This window comes from Cyanistes caeruleus, chromosome 1 (genome assembly GCF_971803275.1).
Source record: "Cyanistes caeruleus chromosome 1, bCyaCae1.hap1.1, whole genome shotgun sequence".
NCBI classification, from domain to species: Eukaryota; Metazoa; Chordata; class Aves; order Passeriformes; family Paridae; genus Cyanistes; species Cyanistes caeruleus.
Window position 1 is genome coordinate 109,497,815 of NC_141701.1, and position 23,401 is coordinate 109,521,215.

The following is a 23,401-nucleotide window of genomic DNA, read 5'->3' on the forward strand; positions in this document are numbered from 1 at the left end:
ATACCCTGAAAGAACACAGTTTTTCAGAAGGCAGATGATTTGAACCTCAGACTTCTTTCACATACTTAAACTTCAATAAACAAAAGTGTCCCACCTCACTAGTTGCTGTAGAGATCAAGTATTCAGTCTCTAATGAAATTAATCCAGGTCTTTTGCAGGCAGCAGTGTCAGTGAAGTTCCTAAGCAAAATCACATTCTCTGGCAAGAAAGTCAGATGTAAATGTCAGGTGAGTAGATCAGTGCTTGTGAGGGCAACAAACACCAACTTAAACAATCTAAAATGCTTTTAAAGAAGAGGAAGAAAAAAAAAAAAAGAGAGACAAAAAATAATGAAACATTTCTTTCCTGATGTGTTTTTGAAGGTCATGCTTTCCTCCTTTTCCGTCTGATGGTGGTTGCTGGGTTCCAGTTGACTTAGGTTGGTTGTGATTATGGTCTGCAGTAGTTCAGATTCGCGTTTCCCAGCATCTCAGGTAATCAGGCAGCGCAGTTTAGTCATATGGGCAACTGAGCAGTACAAGGCATGATCAAAGTCTGAAAAAATGTATTCCAAAATGAGCACAAGATACTCTGCAGGTAAGGTAGTCATTTTTTCAGTAGTTAGACCCATAGCACTTGAATGTTTGCAAAATGTGTATTGGCTTGGGAGTATGCACTGACCTGTCCCTGTGGAAGGGTCTTTCCTGATCTATATAGGTACCAGAAACAAGCATGACAACTGTAACACAACAGTTTAAAAACACTGAACAACTCTACTCTGGTTACATCTGTAGCCTTTGTTATCCTGGCTACACTTAACCCCTCTGTGTTCTGTTGGGCAACTGTGGTGATTCATTTGTGTTCATCGATTTGTAACTGACTCCTTGAGGCTTACATGAAAAAGTATGAAACTACTTTTGGTGGTGATAAAGTTCCCATTTTGCTGAAGATGTAGAAGCTGTGAGTTTAAACCGTGCATCGGCATCCTTCTCTTGTGATAACCGTAACCTCTACAGAGCTTGGCTGAGAGGTTTAATAAAGGTTTCCTTGTCAGAATTAAAAGGGCTGATGGAGTGATGTTAATTTTTACTAATTTAAATCATCCTTTTAATTTAAAGATCTGATTTATGTGAGCTTCTTAGCGCTTGCACAGTAATGATTCTGGCTTTGGCAAGCAGGAGTATCATCCCTCTCCTTTTTCCTCGGCACGGCGTGGTCCACTGAAGACATTCTGATGCCACCCGCAGGAGGACTCAGGTACTTTCAGCAGTTCTGTCCTAATTTACTGCAGCTCTCTGCCCTTTTAAGGGTGATTTAGCAATACAAGCCGGTAATATTAGCAAGCAGAGGGGACGTCAAAGCATGTAACTGTGTGGGCACATAACTACAAGGTGATATTCAAAGCCCTTATTGGATCTGTGCCTCAGAATGAGAAGTATTATTTTAATGCTGGAGTGTAAGATAGAGAACAGAAAGCTCCTTCTTCGTGTTCTTCTGGACGTAGACAAACACAGATGGAGGTTTGACCCTGCTCCTTCTCACAGCCCCCTACAGCAGCTTACCCCAGTGCTAAGCTCCAGCCTACAGCTACACCACAAATATGTTCTGTGAAAGTCCTGCCAAAGCCACAGATGCATGAGGTCTCCCTTATTCCCACAGGGCATCCTGTGTTTCTGGCTGTTTTCTAGAGAGCCGAGCACAACAGCCAGCATCCTGGTGTGCAAGAGGCTGTGTCCCACTAGCAGGAAGCAGTGCCAGTGTGCTGTCACAGCTCCCAGCCATGACACAGCATGCAGAGTCTGGGAGCCAAGCAGCCTCGCCCAGCAGTTATTCTGGGACAGCACAAATTGCCTTTGTATTAATTCACAGATTTTCCCTGGAGGCTTCACCTATGCATATCTGTGCAATATGGTCCTGCTGCTATTAAGCTAAAGACTTGTCAGATCCAAGTAAAATTAAGGCAAATCTTGGCTTCCTGGAGAATTTTATTACCTTTATGGTTATGCTATTAAATACTGGTACATAAGGGAAAAAAAAATTAAAAATCACACTTTACAAAACAGTAACAGAGAAGAGATAAGCAGAAAAGATGAGGGAAATCATAATGTTTATTATATTTAGATGAGTTTTGATGTATAGTTCTCACTGTACCATGAAAGTAATATGAGTGCATAAATAGAATGACTTTTGATTTTAATGCTAAACTACTTTGATTTTAATTAATAAACTACTGATCATCAGGATTTTTTTGAATAATATGCTCAGTAAAATGCTGCTTTTTGTTGCACTTTATCAGCAATGTGAAAAAAGATCAGGTTGACTGTGTAAAGTTTTAATATTTGCACCAGTATCATGTTGAAGTCTCTAATTAGACAGTCATGGGGTTCTGACAGAGGACTTCAGCTATACCACGAGGTTTCTCTTGAAATTTTTAATTTGGAAGACTTGTGATGAGTGTTCCTGGTTTGGGCTAGCAAATGTGTTTGCCTGCTTGTTCTGTATTTCACACCTTACAGTGTCAGGAGCAGTACTCCAGGGTTTGCCAGCTCAGCAAACACCTGGCATCAAATTCACAGCACACACTGGTTTGTTTCTGTCTCTCACTCCTTTCCTTTCCTGAAAAATTTGCATCCCTGGAGATACCTTCTTTTCAAAATATTTTGTGTTTATATCTTTATGCCTGTTTGGAGGAGAAGGGGATGAAACTGCAGCATCTATCTCTTAGTGGATATGCTTTGGGAGCTGTGTCGTTGTGAAATCATTGTGCCTCAGGCAGGTCTTCATCAGATTCTTGTGAGGTAGGGAGGGGGATTTGATAATAGAGATGGAGAGCTACGGCAAAAAGATGCCATATTCTGCAAATATTTGGGCACTTGTTTAACTGACGAGTGTGAATCCAATTCCCTGCGTAATCTGAGGATTTCTGGGAAGCCAGCCAAACTTTTAACAAGAACTCCGGCATCACCACAGTTGCTCGGTAGATGAAGAACTGAGTGGCTGCCATGGATGGGCAAAGTCAAATAGTGAATCCTGATATCCCAAGTCTTTGTGCTGTGTTTTAACTGTAAGAACTCTCTTTTTGCCTTAGTTGGAGCCATCCTATCCCTTCTCCCTGTTAGGCCATTTAGGGAGGCACTGCAGAGTCAGCAAAAGCCCCGATGCCAGGAAAATCCACGGTCCCACAGCAGCCATCCAAGCTTGTTTCACTCTCTCAGGCTGGCACTGCTGCCTCCTGTACCCTGTGAGCCCCGATGCATTTTCAATTCCGCCAGGATGTGGATGTTACAGCGCGAATTTACCACAACGTTTAACCCGCTGGAAACACTGGTTGGACTTAGCCCCTTACAGGCGGCTCCTTAGCAGTACAAGCAAACTGCGTCTCCTGCTCGGTTTTGCTAAAAGGGCTCTCGAGAAGAGCTCGGTGCGCCCTGCAGGGAGGGCACAGAGGTGCAGGGGAGCCCCGGAGCGCACCCAGCTCCCGTCGGTGCCCCCGCTGCCCGCAGGGAGGGCACAGAGGAGCCCTGCTCCCGCTCCCGTCGGTGCCCGCCGCTGCCCGCAGGGGGCGCTGCCGGGGCCCGGCGCCTCGGGCAGGGCCGGGGCCGGGGCGGCTCCGCGCGGGGGCAGCGCCGGGCGCGTCCCGCCCTCCCGCCTCCTCCCGCGTCCCCTCCCCTCGGCCGCGCTGCTGGAGCCGCCGGGCTCCCCCGCTCCTCTTCACATGGGGCTCGCCCTGCCGGCGGGACAGCGCTCCTGCTCTCCCGCCGAGCGCTGACAGGGAGCCGGCGCGGGAGAAGGGCGCTCGTCGCTGCTGCCGCCGGCGGGCAGGTAGGGGCGGGCAGGTAGGGGCGGGCAGGTAGGGGCGGGCAGGTAGGGACGGGCAGGTAGGGACGGGCAGGTAGGGGCGGGCAGGTAGGGGCGGGCGGCGCACCTGAGGGGACTCGGGGAGCGGGCGGCGGCGGGACGGGCGCACCCGGCTCTGCAGCCCCGGGCGCGGAGGGAGCGCACGTGGAGCGGGCGCCTCGCATCCCGCCCGCCTCCCTCCCAGCCTCGGTGCCGCCGCTCCGGCAGGGGCTTCGCGACAGGGTCTTCCCTGCGAGGTTTCGGGACCCCCGCCCGTCACTTGCGGGCGCATCGCGGCGGGATTCTCTTCCCGGCTGCCGCGGGGAGCGGCGCAACTTCAGGTAGGAACCCGGGCGGGGACGCTGGTCTTCCTCGTTCGCCCAAAGAGGATGGAGTTTAATCAAAGAGCCGCTAATCTCCCTCTTTCTATTCCATCTTTTCTTTTACCTGTCAGGAGAACAGGTCCGTTATTTGTGAAATTATTCTATGTCAGTTCAGGAGTTTTTTTGTTTTTTTTTTTTTCCTGTACACTACCAAATACACTTGGTAGATTAAAACACAGGACGAATTCTTTATGCCGTTAAAGTGAGCGCTATGGGTTTGCCGAGTTCATATAGCCTGAGTTCTCATAGCTCAAAATAAACCTTTTCATTAAAAATGAGAAAACCCGAATCAGTTCTCAGAGCTTTTGATTGATTAGATCTCCCTCGTGGAAATCAGCGGGGAGTTTTGCCTGATTAAGAGCTTCAAAATTGTCCTGAGGTTTGTTACACAACTGGCTGTAGTTGTGCAGTATGGGCTCAGTTAGGTAACTTTGCAACTGGGTCTTGTTATCACTGGTCCAGCTGAAGTACTTTCAAGTAAAATTTGTTTAATTTCTCTGCTTTAAGCTCTCTCCGCTCGACGTGTACGAGGTAGTGCTTTAAAGGCGACTAAACGTATTGGGTAAACAGGGAAGCCGGTGACATCCTTTGGAGAGACAGCGATTGCAATTTAGAGATGCTCCATGTGTTCTGCTGGCAACGCCAGGTTAACTGTTCTCATCCTGAACGTGTTCTGTTTCACTTGTGTTGCAGTTGAGCCTCAGATGCTCTACTTAATATCCAGGTACTCAGCTGTAACAGAAGGTGTACAGACATGCACATAATCATAGTCTCTCCAGCAAAGAGCATGCTTTCTGGTGTGATTATGCAGAAACGTTACAGAAAACAGCATTGCTCTCGGAATAGCTTGGAGGTTGCAATTTCCACACATGTGAGATGACTATTCAGTTACTGTTCTATTTTTTTCTGTGCTGCTGAAGTACCTGACAGTAAGCAGTTTACAGAATCCAGTCACTTGGTTGTGGAACTTTTCTTCTTGCTGCAGGAGTTTATGTCAAATTGCCTTTTTTTTTTTTTTTTAATGGCAGGAAAGTAGTTAGATAAATGGAAATTTTCTTGCCCTTCAGGTAGAAGCAGCAAAGGACCAAACTTGGGGAGGGTTTAAAAAACAAAACCCAACGTTTTTCTTTAGGGTTGTAACTAATTTCAGATGAGAAAAACTCCCTTGGGATGGCACTTCTCAAGTTTGTTCTTGGTTCCTTGAAATTTCGGGTGGTGTAGGTCTGATGGATCTAGCTATTCAAGTGAGGAAAAGGTGTTATATTGTGGTCTGTGAAGTTCAAATGCACATTACTGGAAAGCTTCAAATAGCCTTGAAATAGTCTTTAGTGGGGCAGGTGTGTTTGCTATGTTTGGGACAATTGCATTTCAGTTTAAAAGAATAGGAGTGTTTCTGTAGCAGGACATAGCTCTGTTAGCTTTGGTATTCAGTACTGGTGTTCCCAAACTGATATCACAATCCAGAATGAATCTGTTGCATGTAAATTCAGTGTCTGCAGATACATGAGTTGGTGTTGCTAACCTCACTGGAGGTTAATATTTTTAAGGATAAGTCTATGGAAAAAACTCAGGCATGTGATGAACAGCTTTCCAGGGCTAGGATGATGGAAAACAAATTGTGTATCACTAAAGTTAAAAGTATTCAAGAAAGCTGTTAATAATGTTCAAAAGGAGATCCTTTAATGCATGTGAAGAGCATTATCAGTTTGTGTAGCTCAGTAGCTAGAATGCAGCTGAATTATTGTGCTTAACTGTCCATCTCCTAATCTTTGGGCAGAGATTTTTTAAACCAGGGTGCTTAAATGTACCCCACTTTGAAACACTGCAGTAAAGCAAATTATGGTGAACCAATTCTGCTCAAGAGACTGGTTATTTGCACCTTGAACACCAAAACTATCTTAGCAGTGTGTGCCAAATCCTGGAGCTCTCCATACACAGAGAATCAACGTGCACAGGGGTGCACATTCTGGTATTCCATGTTCAGTGCTGGTTTAAGGGAGACTTTTCTATGGCAGCTATCTGTATATATCTATACTTATGTATCACAATTGTTGATTTGTTTTCACAAAGTGGGCTAAAAATGTGTCGTGGATGTGAAAAGATTAAGTGCCTTGCTGAGTTTGAAAGAGCAGAACATTGAGGCCAGATTGTAAAAGATCTAGACTCGCAGTTCAATTTGGCTTGTCTGCCTTGTTTGCTGTAGATTGTTTGAACAGCTCCTTCAAGGTATTGCATTCAATGGTTGGCTGACAACATTCAACATTTGAAGTGTTTTTCTATTACATTCATTTCTATCTCTTTGCATGCATGTGGTATTTGGTAGGCATTGGTATTTTATTATGTTGCCATAACTTCCCTTTTCCCGGATTTATTATTTTAGTGTCTTAAAACCCTCTATTGGACTCCATGTAAAAACAACGCTCCGTTAATGGATGGCTAGAGTGGTGAAATTTGAATGTGAGATAGCCAGCGGTCAGCATTATGGTTCCTGTGCAACCATTAGTCAGCAACACTTTGCATAAATATCCAATCTAAAATTTAATATCATCCGCTGTAGTAGTGTAGTGTATCTCATTGGAAAGGTGACTTTAAGTGAGCAGGAAGTTCTAACTGGAGGGTGAAGGATGCATGCCTACAAAGAGCGGTGCTGAAGCTGATGTGAAGATGGTAACTTGGGGTTTAAGCATTTGTGACTCAAAAGTTTAATTCCATTTTTGCTCCTAAAAACTGCAGTAAAGTAAAACTTTTGGGTGGCTAAGTATTTTTAGTCTTTTTGCAAGATGCCTGATTGCAAAACACACAAAGTAGCTGTTTTGTGGAGTCCTGCTTTTGTCTGCCCTTGGAACTGAAGCATCCTTTGCTGGTGCAGCTGCAACGATGCTACTTGTAGGCATAGAGGTTTTTATTTGGTTTAAATTCACATTTGAGTCTCTAAACACCCTCGTGTTGTCTCTCATTAATCAGGCAACTGTAGTTGCTGTCTTTAAGTCAATGAAGTTGTGTTGATTTGCTCCTGCTTGCCCTTTTATGCTGCAAGTGAATGCTTCACAGCTGTGAAGTTGCCATCCAGCTTTGACTCAGGGCACACTCTTCTTCCCAGTGGTGTGCATTCCTCAAACAGCCTGAATTCTCAGAGAAAGGTAGGTCTGAAAGTGGCATTTGTGGCCTAGAAAAAAGCTGCACAGGGATAAGGGAAGCTACATGCATACTTTAAAACTAGCACATGCCCAAGTGTTTTGGTGAATAAGCTGGAATGCTTTGCTGAATCACAGCTCTGAGGATGCAGAAATACTACACCTATATTGTCTGCTGCGGCTCTGTGCAGCGCTTGGAGTGAATTTCAGGCAGGTGTTTGGAGACCATCTGGACAGCAAAAATTAACCAGCTGTGGGGCTGTACATGCTACAGACAGGACTGGAAACATTACATTGCAAGTCGCTTTACTGGGAAATTTTACCAGTACTTCTCCCTTTCTCTCTGAATACTCAAATGCTGAGTGAAAATTGATGCAGTAAATGACCCAATTCCCATTGGTTTCCTTAAGAAAATCATTATCTGAAGGCTGTGTCTAAGCAAATTGCCTTGGCAGTTCCACCCGCGGCCGGCAGAAACGGTGGGGTTTGCCCAAGAATGGCGTTCTTGTGTCAGTCCCTGTTAACTGATTCCACACTCGGGACCAGCGCTAAGTGTGCAAGTCCCGGTACCGACCCGGTCTTGGTCCCATTAACCCACCCGCGACCTCGGCGGCCGGCGGTGACTCGGGGGGGTCCGGGAGCGGGGCCGGGGGTCCGGGAGCGGGGCCGGGGGTCCGGGAGCGGGGCCGGGGGATCCGGGAGCGGGGCCGGGGGTCCGGGAGCGGGGCCGGGGGTCCGGGAGCGGGGCCGGGGGATCCGGGAGCGGGGCCGGGGGTCCGGGAGCGGGGCCGGGGGATCCGGGAGCGGGGCCGGGGGTCCGGGAGCGGGGCCGGGGGATCCGGGAGCGGGGCCGGGGGTCCGGGAGCGGGGCCGGGGGTCCGGGCGCTCCCGGTGCTCCCGTCCCGGCGGGCGGGGCGGAGCCGCCGGGGGGCGCCCGAGGACCGGCGGAGCTCGCGGGGATGCCGGAGGGTGTGCGGGGCTGGACCCGCATCCCGAGCCAGCCGGGCCGCTCCCCCGGCCAGGGGCATCCTCCCCGCGGGATGCCGGAGGGTGTGCGGGGCTGGACCCGCATCCCGAGCCAGCCGGGCCGCTCCCCTGTGGAGGAACATCCTGCGCGCCCTCCCTGCGATCGCCTCCTTTACCTGGGTCATACTTTGGTGTCCTGCGACAGCACAGCCCTTTCTTTCATTGTGAGCCTCGTTATGAATAGGAGCTGGTCTGAGCAGGAGATTGCTCTCCTAACTTAGCTCGCTGCCCTCCACCCGCCCTATTGTTTCCACTAACCTTTCCTACTTTGCCAGCCCAGGTCCTCCAAAGCTGGAAATGAAATATCTACCAGCTTCTTTGGTAGTCTGCCAGCCTTCAGGCAGTGCAAGAAGCACCTTGGCATGGGGCACGAAGAGGATTCTTGGCTAGACCAACCTTCTGTGGCTAAAGCAGAGGTTGCTGGCTGTGTGACTTTGATTCCTCATTTATTGTCAATAATGTTTGATTGATACAGGGGGAGTACCCACAGTGTTATTTGTTAGTGACTACAAAGTGGAATAGTAGGTAGGAAGATTCTCTTTAGTTGTGTGGGGGACAAATGGAAAGCAGGTGTGCCCTGAGTAGGAAAAGTTTGTGTAAAAGACTGAGCTGGGGAGCTGCTTGGACCATTAATCCCTGATTTTCTAATCTGCTGCCTTCCGTAATTTCCTCCTGTGAACTGATCACTATAAAGTCCTTGGATTGTAAATTGTCTGGCAGCAAGGTACATATTCACTGTACATCTGGTGAGGGCAAGGCACCCTTCTCACAGTTGGAAAAAAACAGTAATTTGGCTGTGGGGTGCAGCTCAGGGGCAGTTCCAGAATTAATTTCTGACTCTTTTTTTGACTGTTTACTTGAGAAAGTTTCTGCTTTTGTATTGTGTTGTATAGAGCCTTCTGGCAAGATTGTTGTCTTTAGTAATACTTGCCACTGTGGCTCAGCATAATGTGAAAGACTAGGATTGCTAATGTTAGTAGCCAGCTAGAACTCTGCTAAAATCAACTGAGTACCATGAAAAAAACAGAACTGGTTTCTTGATTTAAAAATATCTTGTCCATTATCTGCAGTAAGGTAATATATGTACAATTATGTGAGGACTGTGACTGGCACTTTGAAGTCATTGCCAGTAAAATCCTCAGAAACGTGGACAAATGAATAACCTGCAGCTAACAGTGCGCTGAGTAATTTAGACAGCTGTTTCTGATTTGGTTTTACACTAATTGCTGCTGCTGTTACCATTGCATTTGTGAGCTGATAAGAGTTGCACATCATCTATATACTTCTGGTGCAAATGGTGCCCTGGTATGTCATACATTGACAAAAGCAGGTGCTTTTACTTTTAATTTGTAGTGCAAGTTTTATGGGATCATTAAAGTTCACTGAAAAAGACAGAAGATAACTTGGGGATCCTGCCAGACGTTTGGCCAGATGGGCTCATCTTTGCATAATGATCAAAGAAAGGAGGAAGAAAAGAAAAATATGTAAAAATGTATTGAATTCTTTATTTTGAATGAGTGTTCTTTATTTTGAAGGAAAAGAGAAAAGTGAGAGAAGGGAAAGTAGAAAATTGGAATAGTTTGCCTGTCCAGAATGTTTTAAGTAGGGTCCAGTTCCTCTCTGGGGGACTGCAGGCAGCTTATAGCTGCTTGGGGATATTCTTTTTGAACTCAGAGAAAGCTTTCAGTTTTAAGCTTGTGTTCAAGATCTGGGCTGAGGTCTGGCTTCACTTGCATGGAAAAACTGAACAAATTTTCTGTACTAAAGCTTAAGTTTTAATATTTCTTTTGCTGTCTGTGATTTTGCAGATGTATAAAATACAGTGCCAGCTCTTTATATTGGGGATGACAGTGTATGCTGGAGGAGGCCGCAGTCAAGCAAAGGAAGATCAAGCAGAAACCTTTAAGGCACCTGTAATTTTTTCTGAATTTAGGAAAAGTCCTTTTGGCTTTTCATCTGGGTTAAGTGGTGCCTGACTATCTGTAATTTTAATTTTGCTTCTCTTTGTGACATAAGCAGTCATACTAACTTTGCTGGAGATCCCAAATAAATATTTCTGTTCGTTTTGATTTTTTATCTTAAAAGATCAAGTGCAACTTATAGGCAAACTGACAATATCAATCCTTCCTTTTCCTATCCATCAAAATCTTATCTTCCATAAGAAAAAATTGGGTTAGGACTGCAGAGTAATCAGAAATGAAGAAACTGGTGAACTATATTTGAAAGTCACTTTTTCTTCCCAAGCTCAGATACTTTGTATCTTTCTCGATCAGGGACTGGGAGATGAAGCAGAATAAATGTTCGTTATATGCAGGTTGTAACTGCAGTTTGAAATGTCAGATGCAGTTTATTATTATAGTTAGAAACAGGAGACTAAAACTTCATCTCTGCACATAGATTTGCAATGAATGGCTGCTTTAAAATTAGGTATACACAAAAAGGCATGAAAATGCTTAAATATTTTTATGAGATTATCCCTTAGTATTGAATTAAATGTTGTCTCACTTCTGTATTAAGTGCAAATAATCATATGAATGTGACTGATTATCCAAGAAAATATTTTTTGTGTGTTGAATTTTAATAGTCCTATTTATGAATTATGTTCAGCTGTGGACTTAAGGAAGAGATACCTGAATAAGCTGATGCATTGCTTCCCCATCAACTCAATGCAGTATGTAATAAAAACTGCAACATTACCTAAAATAGATTGCAAGGATAAGTTAATTGGAAAAGTACTCTTAGGGTGATTAATTCTTAAATGTTTTCCATGGACTAGCAAGGGAAATGATATTTCAGTTTTTGCGCTCAAAGCTAAAATATCTAATTCGTAGGGACTTACTATGAACTTTCTGATTTCATCAGTGCATTCATAATCATACAATTTTATGAACTATTCAGTGAATTTGGTTGGCAAATCACTGACATCCTGGCACCATTGCTGGCCTCACAGTCATGAGTATTGGGGAAAGTTCACTTCTGTTGTGCCTTAGATGGGCTGATTCTCAGTATTGCTGGTTTTTTTTCCACAGCTTTTTGTGTGGGGTTGTTTTTTTTGGGTTTTGTTTCTCTTTTTTTGAGTCCTTGAATTTTTAACACCCTAGGATCTTTCAGGGATTTTATGTCTAGCTGCAGATTTACCATTCCTGTCTATCCTGGCTCTAGTCTGAGTATTGTTACACAGCTTTCTTGCAAGCTGGCAGTTTCCTTAGAAGTTTCATTCAAGGTTACGTAGTTCTGCTGTGTCAAAACTAGGCCTTGAAGCACAGATAGCTGAACCCCTAGGAGGAGGATTCACACAAAGCTGAGGTGTGAAATCAGTATGAGCTAAGCTGTGCCAATTCCCTTAGGAGGACACACAGTGAATAGTAGCTGCAAGATTGTTTGAACTACTTTCAAAATAACTGGATGTTTGCAGGAAAAGCCTTGTAACTTAACCTTTCTCTGTGCTGGACTTTTACCTGTCAGTGGGATTTTGTACATATTTCTGACACTAATGTGCTTTGTAATTGGCTCTTTGCCTGAACTTAGAGGCAAGTGATGCTGATGTAGATTGCCTGTGGTCAGGAAAACTATTTAATTTTTGTGCCAGGAAAGGTTTATGTTAAATATCAGGAAAAACTTATTCACTGAAAAGGTTGCCAAGCTCTGGAACAGGCTGCCTACGGAGCTGGTGGAGCCACCACTCCTAAAAGTTTTTAAAAGATTCATAGATGTGTCATTGAAGGCCATGGTTTAGTGGTGGACTTGGTAGTGTTAGATTTTAGATTAACTGTTGGACACAATGATCTTAAAGGTCTTTTTCAACCTAAGTTATTCTATAATTCTAAAAAAAAAAAAAAAGGACAAAAACAATCAAAAAGAGGAAATAGAGGAAGGTGAAGCTCAGAATTTTGACAGGAGTTGTAGAGGAGTGATGGACTGAGAATGAGAATTAGGACATGGGCCTGCTATGTTATAGGCAGGAAAGGGTGGTGCAGTAGGTAAAATTAGAAGGAAATTTAAAATAAGAACAAGTTTTATGAAGAGTATTTCCCAAGGGATAGAAGGATCAAACATTACAAGTGCATTTTAATGCAAAAACAGCTAGTAAAGTTCTCACTCTCTTGAAATACAAAGCAAAACTTATATTGCCTTCACTGGTGCTGGAATCATTCCTGTCTTGAATGTCAGGAAAGGAAGAGAGAATCACAGAAGAAGCGAAATATTTGCTTGTATTTATAAGATTACAGACTTGGAACTTTTGGTATCTACAGTGGAAAATCAGTTCAAACACTGGGAAAAACTTTCTCATTGGAACAGTAGTGTGACAGAAAAAAATACTGAAATAACTGAGATTTGATTTAGTTGAAGGTTTGAAGAGAAGAGAATGTCTACTGTGAAGTTTCCAGATAGTTATTTCAGTTTTGGGGACAAATGGTATTTCAGCCACACCTTTTATGATTTTATGAAGTCTTCCATAAAGTAGGCTTTCAGATTTGTTTGATCCTTTCTGCACAGGAGACAAAGCTTTCTTAAATTGTTAACATCTATGCAGTACATGAAGGAAGCAAACATATTTCTGACAGAAAATCACATGAATTAACAAACTCTGAAAATAATAGTGTTTGTTTGGGATTGGTTTTGATGATGTTTTTTTCCTTGAACTAAGAGTTCTGATAGTGTGCAACTGGTAATGGTTGTATTTTGTAAAGTGCCTACTTATTAGTGCTTTTTGATCTATTTGCTGCTGCAATTTAGATATTTGACTACTTGAACTGGCTTCTATGACTTGCTAGTCAAGTGCTGGTTTGGCACCTTTGAAAAGTGCCACCCCTCTTGCTGCTGCAGATACGTAAATTGTGATGTGGATAACTTCCCACTGCTCTTTTTGAAGGGGGACAGACACTGTGCTAGTTTCCTTGAAGAGATGCCACTTAAAGCTTCAGACATGGTGGCATAAGCATTCATCAGGTGTTATCAAAGTGACTGGCACCTCAGTCATCCTCTGCTTACTGTTTTGTTAAGGATTATTTTATGCACTGGAGTGGTGGTGGTTGTGGAGGGGGGAATTGTGTGATTTGTTGTTTTATTTTGGTTGTGGGTTGGTGGCTTTTTTGTGAAGTGTTCAGAGCCAGTTAGATTGTAGAAGTCTTTATAGGAAGATTTCTGCTAGTTTTGTTTTTGAAAGCAATCAACTAATTAGTTGACAAGACTGCATGCATGCTAAAATTCTCTTTTCCATTAGGATGTGATGCTGAAGGATGACTTTTCCCCATCCCATCTTTACTTCCTGCTGTAGCAAAACAACAATTTGCAGGGGCTCTTTATCCAGTTGAAATCTCTTATGGCAATGTTCTTCCCAGGTGTATCTCTAATTTGTCACCTAAGTAAATGGATTTGGTTGGTTTGTTTAAAAATAGTCAAGAATATCAGATACAATTTGTTTTGAATTTCTCTAAAATCTCTTTTGAAGCAGCCTCCTTTAAACTTTTTGGAGTTTGCTGCTCAAAGAAGTGTATTTGAAGGCAAGCACTGACTCTCATAAGGGTTGACTGGAGAGGATTTAAAAATTAGCTATTCTAATCTGGAATGGATGTGGATTTGCTTTGAATTGAAGTTTTAACTGGTGCTCACAAAAAGTAGTTTCACTGTGAAGATGTTTGTTTCCTGACTTAAACAAATCTTGAATTTCTGCACCTTGATACTCATGATGTTAATATATTGATTTGCTTTCCTGTCCTATTAAACTATGCTGGTCCTTTTACTGGAATAAATCTGTTTCTGACAGTTTCTTACATAAACACTACATATTAGGCATTAAGAGGGTCTAAACCTGGTTTGTACTACGTTTAAGATGAAACATGTGATAATGGTGAAGCCAAATAAAGATATTCTGTAGTAATTTAGGATCATAATGTGCTTAAAGCAGTTTTGCACGACTTGAATTTTACTACCTTCTTTGCTACAATTCCTTTCACTGTGGGCAGTTAGTCTGTAATCATTCTCTAAAGTGCATACCCAGAGTTAATTTCCTTATTTGCACTTATGTCTTGGTGGTGTTTTATTAAGGAAGTAGATATGTTTAACCACCTAATTAGCAGGTGAATAATTCTTGCATGCTATTGCCTCCATTTCTCAGTGACCATCCATTGTCTGATACAATTTTTTCAGAGTCCTGTTTTTAACTGTGACTGGAGGCTAAGTTGGGGTTGAATGAAATAGCAAAGAGAGAATGTTGAGGATTTGATCAATTTGAAATGGTCCATTTCTCCTGCAGTTCAAGACAATTAGGGAAGATGAATGCAGCAAATGACTTGCAGTGTAACTGATCTCCTTAAATTCACTGACAAAATATGAGCTGCGCTCCAGGAATTTTCACGGATTACCAGTGTGTAGGCTTCCAGCAGAATACAGAAGTTCTATAGAAGTGGCAGTGACCAGTGGTTACTGAAAGATATGGGAAAAAGGAAGGGGAGAATAGCCCTAATGTTTTTCATGCAGCTGTTACCAAGAAATTTCAGTTGAACATAACCTGTATTGATTGTGGTTTCCTTGGCTTAGTGAAGGTATATATATTAGACCACAAATTCAGTTTCTCTGAAGTGGTTCACATGTGACCTATCCCTGGCTCTCTTAGTGAAGAAGTTTTGTAGTCTGGATTTTATGTTGGGTTTTTTCTGTTTGTTTGCATTTGTTTGTTGTTTATTTATTTTAAATTGATTATGGATGCTGTAAGCAGATGGAGAACACCATGGAGTGAAATTACAGGTGGAAAATGAGGTAGAAGTTCATGTCACTTGTGTTGAAGTGAAGGGAAAATTAGTATGCAGCTAAAAGCTTATGAATGAGTAAATTATGGGTGTTAAATGCTCTTATTAGCCATGTGTTAGGAGGAAAACACAGAAGATGACCTCTGTGGAAAAGGCAGTGCATTAGCTGTCAGTGTAAAATGTCTTGTGAGCCTTGTAAAGAGTGAGATAGTTACATTTGCTTGGCTTTGTTTGTAATCCACCATGGAGAGTGGGTTGCCAGGAGTCCTCTGCAGAGCAAACAGTGCATGGGCAGCAGAAACTTTGAAGAAGAGGAACTGAAATGTGTTGATAAGGGTGGAGATGGATGGAGCTGCTGAGAATTTTGCAGGAAGTCCTACCAGAATTGTCTGTTAATCCCTACGTGCTTGTACAGTTGGATTTATGTAGATGATGAACGTCTGAAAGGGCCCCGTGTGACAGCTCCCATGGTGAAATCACTTGTGTTACCAAGGCGTGATTAACGAGAGCTCCTGTCATCCCTTTCCTGTTGAACGCTCTCTGTTTCTGGGGTTTCTCTTTAAGTGGTGTGGGTCAAGGCTTGAAGCTGTGAGGCTCTGGTGACAAGGAAAGCTGGCCATAGCTGTTTTAAATAGTTTGCTAGATTGTATTTGGTGCTTGCAAGCATCCATGTATGTTTTCAGAGATGCACTCAGACTTTAAACAGAGAAGATTAAAAACTTTTAGCATGACATAGCAATATAGGTTTCTTCAGCTGTCACTTGGCTCTATCCCTGTCCTGCACTAGTCATCACCCCTGTGTTTTAAGGGAACACAAAGGAAGGCTGTGGGGTCTCAGAGCACTGATTTGGTGACTTTTCAGAAAGGAGATGATCAGAACTTTTCTGTATTGTAAGTAAGAAGCAAAGATGATTGAAAATCAAACCAAACAATCCCAAGGAAACAATTTGAAGCATTAGCCCCACTCCATATTTTCATGACATGTCATGGAGAAGAAATATAAGGCAAAAATGCTAAGGGGGATTTCTTCATTAATTCTTGTGGGGTGTGGGGTTTAAGGATTTCATGCATCTGGGATGTTTTGAAAAAGGGAAAGTGGGATGGGAAACACTATTTTCTAGTATGTGTTTTCTCTAGGGGTTTGTTATGCAGTGCATAGTGTGGGGTTTGGCTCCAAATGTATAGTTGGTTTTTGACTTAGCTGCCTTTCTAGGATAAAATATCTATTGGTATAATTTTTGAGGCGCAAGCTCTCTTAGCTTTCAGTTATTTGAACTCAGTGCAGAATTACAGCATTTGCAGAGACCGGTATTGTGACTTTATTTGGGTTTTTTCCATCATAAGATATGCTCACAAAACACCAAACAACACTGAATTGGGTAGAAGATGAGGAAAGAAAGCAAACCAAACAAACTACAGTGACAGGGTTTAATATTTTACATTGCACTGTCATCTTGTTTTCTTGTTAGTGGTGGAAATGAAAAAGGAAGTTGTGATTAGTATCTCAAAATCAAATGTAAACATCTGAAAATTTTCAGATTTTTTTGTGTTCTGTTTAAACAAATTATGTATAAAGATTTTCAACTAAGTATTTTTCTGTTTTATTCAGCGGTGAAGAGGATAGGCTTTTAGTACTTATTAAATATCTAGTTCTTGGCTCTACTTAGCTCTTCTTGTTAGCTATTTTAAAACAGACTTTAAGGAGTTTATGGTTCTCCTTAACCTTATTATTAAGATAAAAAAAAAACTTTAAAAAAACCCCTATCTTACTTCTAATTAATTCATATTTGTATAATAAGTCTTATTTTTCTAATTTTAAAATCGTCATTGAACAATAAATCAGTTTGGTTTGGAAGGGACCTTAGGTATAACCCAGTTCCAACCTCTCCTTGGGCAGGAACATCATCTGGTAGGTCAGATTGCTGAGGTGCCCATCCAGCCTGGCCTTGAACACTTCCAGGGATGGGGCATCCACAGGTTCTCTGGATAACCTGTTCCAGTGCCTCACCAACCTCACAGCTGAGAATTTCTTCCTAATATCTGAAAAAGCAGAGATTTAGGTTAGTTAAAAACCTGTCCCCCTTGTCCTACCACTATCTGCCCATGTAAAAAGTTGCTGTCACTCTTCTTTATAAGCGCTCTTTAAGTACTGAAAGGCCACAATTAAGTCTCCATGGAGCTTTCTTTTCTCTAGGCTGAGCAACTTGGCTTGTTGAACTTCTTCATGAGGTTCTTATGGGCCCATTTCTCATGCTGGTCCAGGTCCTTCTGGATGGCATCCCATCATTTTCTTTCTCTGCATCAACAGCACTGCTCGACTTTGTGTCATCTTGCTGAGGGTGCACTCAGTCTTGGTGTTTGTCATTGATAAAGATGTGATAGGGCTGGGATCCCAAGACAGAGCCCTGAAGAACACACCTTGTCATCAGCCGCCACAGAGCCATTGACCACAACTCTGGCTGAATCAGTCTAGCCACTTCTTCATCCAAAAAATAATCCATACTTCAAACCCATGTCTCTCCAATTTGGAGATAAGGATGTCATTTAAGATTGTGTCAAGCGCTTTAGAGAAGTCCAGGTAGATTACAACGATTGGCCTTCTCTTGTGGACATCACTCCATCATGAAAGGCCACAAGATTGGTCAGCATGATTTGACCCAAGTGAAGGTGTGCTGGCTGTCTTGGATCACCTCTTTGTCTTGTGTGTGACCTACCATTGCTTCAAGGGGATCTGCTCTGTGATCTTCCCTGGCACAGAGGTGGGTTCACTGGTAGTTTTCTTTCTTCCCTTCTAAAAAGCAGGAGTAGTTTCCCTTTTTCCAGTCACCAGGAACTTCACCTGACTGCCATGACTTTTCAAATATAATGGAGAGGGGCTTGGCAACAACATTGTCCTGGTTCCCCCAGGACTTTGGAATGCATCTCACCAGGTTCTGGGGACTTGTGTCTATTCAGTTTCATTAAATGGTCCCAAACCTGCTCTTTGCTTACAGTGGGAGAAACGTTGCTACCCCAAGCCCAGCCTAGAGGTTCAGGGAGTAGAGAGATATGAGAAACCTGAATTATACTTCTAAATCATTGACCTGAATTGAAGCAGATGTTCTTTCTGGCTTTCATTTGTCAGGAAACATTTGTCTTTGCTTGCAGGGTCAGGGGAATAAAGTATTTGATTTTTAATTGGCTACTGAACCAAGCAACCATAAATGCTTGCTTGCTTTGTTCTAATGCAAATCTTCATCTAACTTGTTACTTATTTTGAAAGAACAATGAATTATTTTTTATTTAAAATATTTGTGAGGGTCAAATTAAATATTCTTTTCCTGAAAGAAAAATTTATTTTCTGAAGTAGCTTTCATGGCTACAACACACAGGTGTTGTACAGAACACATAGGTGGCCTTAAAAGTCAATAGCAAGGATTGCTGGTCCTTAAGTGCATGGGCTGGTGGTTAGAGAACTTTCTGTGGGTAAATTGAAACTTTCCTTTTTCTGTAAATTGTTTGTTCTTGGAGCTGGGCCAGAGGACAAGAGAACTGCCTGGATTCCCTGCTCATCTGGCTGCAGCAGGGCAAGCGAGGTGCAGAGCCTCTGCTTCAGCCTGGCTTCATGTGGTGGTGGAGTACATGGCTAGCAGGGGCACACTGACTGAGGCAGCATCAGTTAATTGCATAAATAGCACTAGTGTTTGGAACAAAATTGTTATTCAATTTTCAGTTGAAGGGATTTAGCTAAGTGAGTGGAAATCATCAATAGTGTGGTGCATCAGAGGGACTGAAGCTCTGGGCTATTGGATTGTTTATCTGAATAAACATTTTTGGTAGCTGTTTCCCCATCCTATTCAACTTGTTTGGGATCCTCTTGCTGTTGTGCAGGGTATTGCCAGCTGTCAAGGGAAGTGGTGTCTCTCAGCTTCTTTTGCTCTTGTTCCTGTAGGGTGTTCTGGGAAAGCAAGGCTCAGGTATGAGGTACATCTGGGCAGCAAGGCCAGGTAACAGATCTCCCTGTCATGGTCTTGCTCACCTGAGGTGTGCATTTGGGAACTGGTTTTAACCCCCTGAGAAGGAAGAGCCAATATGAAAGGTTGAAACAGGAAGGGAAGATTAAAAAGAAAAACTGCCTTTGAAGTCACACTTTGAACCAGCCCCTGAATTCTTACAACCGTTGCGTAAGTGTGGCTCCTCTGTGCTGTGGTGAATGACTCACAAGCGTTGCTGCTGTGCTTTTTCAAATCTGTGTAAAGAAGGGAAGTAATGCTACTACAGCTTTTCTGACTGAGAACTGAGGGGCAGCAAGGTTATGGGATTTGTCTGCAATCACACTAACGACCTATGGCAGTGAGGCACCAGAAGAGGGATGTCTGGACTTCCAGTCCAGCACACACGCTAACACAAAATACTAAAAAAGCATTTTTCAATATTTTGTGCATATTGGATAAAAAGAACAGAAATATCAAACTTATGATTATTTTCTATTCAAACAAATTGATGGGCTTGTGATAGATAAGTAGTGCATGTATGCTTTTATCCCATGCAGAGGCCCTTGTAGAAAAAATCCTGTTTATGGAGAGATTTAGAGCTATTTCTCCTCCATGAGCTATTTACTACTTCAACTGAACTAATGTCTATTAAACATTCATTCTAGGTACAATACCCTCAAGAGTCAATTTAGGTAAACTGCAATATCTCTTTCTAGGCTAAAAATTGCTCTGTGTAATGCATGTAGAAAAAAAATCCATAAAATTATTTTTCCTGCTCCTCTCAGTCTTTATTATATCTTGAGATTCCTTTTTTTTTATGAGGTAGGAGGGAAGAAAGCTCCTTTGTCAGCTGCATAAAGGGACAGTCAAATCTTTTGTATGTAAGGGGTTTTTGGAATGATGTTTTCAATTTTCTTCTCTATTAAGTTTTGTATGTTATTATGACTGCAAAGTTTCACACTCCCATTGTCATAAACAATAGCCTTTAGAGCTTTGGCATTTTCCAGCCTGGCAGCCAAATGGATGTGTAGAACAACGCTGAAGACAGTGACTTAAATCATGTTGCAATACACAGTTAGCCTGTGTGGTATTTACTTCAAATGCTGTATACTATTTTAAAAGCTTTGTGCCCGCAGCAGTGGATGATGTTTGAGAATTAGCACTGCATTTGATTACTGTTTGAGAAGACAAGCAGCTACCTTGGGTTGAAGGTGAGAGAAAAGATGCTGCTGAACCGCAGAGCTTGCTGAGCTGAAAGCTTGTGGGGGTTGGAAGGAGGGTGATGCAGCCCTGACAGAGTTGTGGGCCTTGGTGGGAAACGGGAGGGATTGAGCTCATGTGCTGGGTTGGCTGTGGGTGGAGAGGGTCTGGGGTATCCTAACCTTACTGTGGTACCATTGTCCCTCTCTTTTAGAACTGAACTTTACTGTTCCTTTGGGTGTTATTAAGGGATAGGTCATTAAGTGGCACAAAAAACTGGTGCATGTCAGACTTGAGGAGATATCCAAGGGATGGGACAACAGCCCAGTGAAGTCAGGGAACATTTTTTCCTTACTCTCTACTGTATTTTTTTAAGGAGACTTTACAAAGATGTTAACAGATTGGGTATTCCTCTGTAGCTAACATTTTTTTTTTTAATGAGGATGTTTTAAGAGACAAAATTAAAAATAAATCTTGGACTTTGTGCAAGGATTCTTTGTTCTTTTCATTCCAACAGTTGTCCATTAAAGCTAATATTTACCTGTACTTCATTGAGTCCCCTGCCACCCTCTTCCTAGTGAGTTCTTACCAAGCACAGGAGGGAGATTCAAGTAACCCATACCAGGATGTAAACTTTGGGGCAAGGAGGGCTCACAAGTTGCTGTGAGCCAGGTGAGGCACACTAACTCTCCCTGCTTATGCTCTGAACTCCTAACTTGGCCAGCTTAAGGAACTCCAACTAAAATCATTGGCTGCAAAAACGTTATTCATTTTTTACTCTGTTTGATGTCATCTGCAGGTACTTACCAGCACCATGTTTCTGTACAGGTCTGCGAGCAGAACAGATGTGTGAGATTATTCCAGTCTGCTTCAGTCTGTATCTGTTAGACCCATTTAACCTGCTTTGTATGGGGAAGTAGGTTTGAGTTAGCTCACTGACTTTGCTGGAAGGAGAATAGGGAGTACTTTTTACCATCAGAGCTGTAGGGCAGGGACAATGATAGGTAGAACAGCTACCTACGGAAGGTATAGAGTCTGCTAGTCTGTGATTTTTTGCCAGTTCATGTATCTTACATCCCTACAGGCTGAAGAAGTTGAAATGTGTAAAAGCTCAAATTGGTCCAAACTCTGCTAGCAAGTCTGGTTTGATTTATATCTGGTATGACCATGGTGGAGGAATTTTTAAATTTGGTGTCCCAGCAGAGTCTTTTCATTGTAGACAATGGCACAGCGTTGATTGTTCCACCTCATATAGCTTTGATTATTTTAGAAAGCTCTGCTTAATAAGAATCTCCTCTTATCAAGTAATGTAGCATTAGCTTGCTATTCTGAGTCCAGCTGCAAAAGTTTAAAGCTATTTTAAAGCATGCAGATCTATGAAAGAGATTTATCTCTGTAAACATACAACAAGCCCAGTCAAGCCACTTTGGGACCCTGGCTTTAGAAGCTGCTAATTGCTGCTGGGTTTATTTTGTTTTTCTCTTCTCTGTGTACTCTACTGTGCTTGCTAAATTCTGGCAGTCAAACTGCAGTTCTCAGTTCAAAATGCAGATTTTATTTTATTTTTACCTGTTGTTTTCTCACATGATGCTTTTTCCATCTACCTTTCTCTATGAAATACTCAAATTGAACTCTAGGAACCCTATTTTCCCAGCTTAAAGTAATTTTTTATCTCAACAGGAATCAGTGGCACAGCATTGAATGCCACATAGGAGTGTAGCTGTAAAAGACTTTTCATTGTTTTGTGGTTTTTTTCCCTTCTTTATCCTCCCCCTTATAAAGGATAAATTAATACCTTACTACATCATAAAGCAGCAGCAATTTGGAATGCTTATTTCAAATAATTTCATGAAATTCCTATGTCTTTTAATAATTTTTTTTTCTATACATGAAATACCTTTAAAAAAGGTGATTTACAGCAAGAAGTGAACAGGTTAAAGGAACAGGACTTGGGAAACTCCAATTCAGTCTCCCCAACAGAGCTTCAGCTAATCACCCTATCACCCTGGTGATGGTTTGTGTTTGAGGCTTTTTCGTTATTGTTTTGATTTCTTAAATCACCCTGATGATTAAAACCCCTGGTAAGGGATAGAGCACATCCTTCAAATGACATGTTGAAAAGATGGTTCTTAATTTTGGATCTTCCATTTCGGAGATCACATATAAGTTTACCACTTGACCTCTCAAGTCAAGTGGTATTTCCCTCCCAGTTCTGTGTGACAGCAGTAACTTTAGCCACAGTGAGCAATTATCCAGTCAGTTTTCAGTATGTGTCTATGGAAGAGTGCTAACACAAGTGGTGACTTTATAGTGTTTTGCAGTCTTTTGTGTGTGTTATATTCATGGACTTTTTTTATTTTTAATTTATTTTTTTTTATCCTAGTGTCCTGGGGTGACATCCATTCTTTTTCTAATTTATGAGTTTCAGGATTAATTTTTTCCATTCTTCACAGTACCAAACAAGATGCTCTCCTTCCCCTCCAGAAGGGTGCACTGCCTCTGTTTTGCAGTCTGTTGGGCTGAGAGTACTGTCTCATATAATTCCACAAATGAACTTGCCAGGATGACTTTTGCACAGCACTCTACCCCACTCTACAAAGTAATGCAAAGGTGTAAAATCAGCCATGCAAGTCAAAGCCTTGAGAGGTGCTTTACTTTAATACTTCAATTTGCCATGAAAAATCACCAAAGCATATTTCCAGACCTAATAATTCCTTTAAAAATTGGTTTCTCATTATCTACTTAGCTAAATAGCAATTTTACCCTTTTCTGAATATAGATCATTAAATTAGAATAGGTTTAACATTTTCCTTTTCCTGCTTCCAAATTCCTTGAGGCTCAGGAGACCAGACCATGCTTGATAGAACTGAGCAATTCAGTAACTTGAATAAAAGGACTGGGCTGCTCAACAAATAGGCCCAGCAAAGGTCCTGTCTTGAAGCTTTCATGCACCAGCCTTTTAATTTTAAAATGACATTCAGTAAGGGCAAAAAAAAAATAACAGAAGGACTTGCATGAGTGAGTTAGAGGTGCCTGAACTTGAACTGAGAAAGCAAGCAAACAAGCAAATAGTTTGAATAGAAAGAATGATATTTGTGTTCTCCTTTAGAAGAACTGTA

At 42.2% G+C, this 23,401-nt stretch overlaps 1 protein-coding gene across 4 annotated transcripts in view; it reads left to right on the top strand.

The window, feature by feature from the left end:
* CPNE4 (copine 4) overlaps positions 1 to 23,401 on the top strand; it is a 268,547-nt gene that overhangs the window by 39,552 nt on the left and 205,594 nt on the right. Inside the window, exon 1 of one of the 4 annotated variants that reach the window (XM_086849453.1) lies at positions 3,602 to 3,801. The exons of 1 other annotated variant lie outside the window; for it this stretch is intronic. The gene's annotated coding sequence lies outside the window, so the exon portion shown is untranslated. Of the gene's footprint in view, positions 1 to 3,601; positions 3,802 to 7,273; positions 7,340 to 23,401 lie in introns of those variants that run through there. 2 more of the 4 variants (XM_086849437.1, XM_086849446.1) reach the window with 2 other exon arrangements.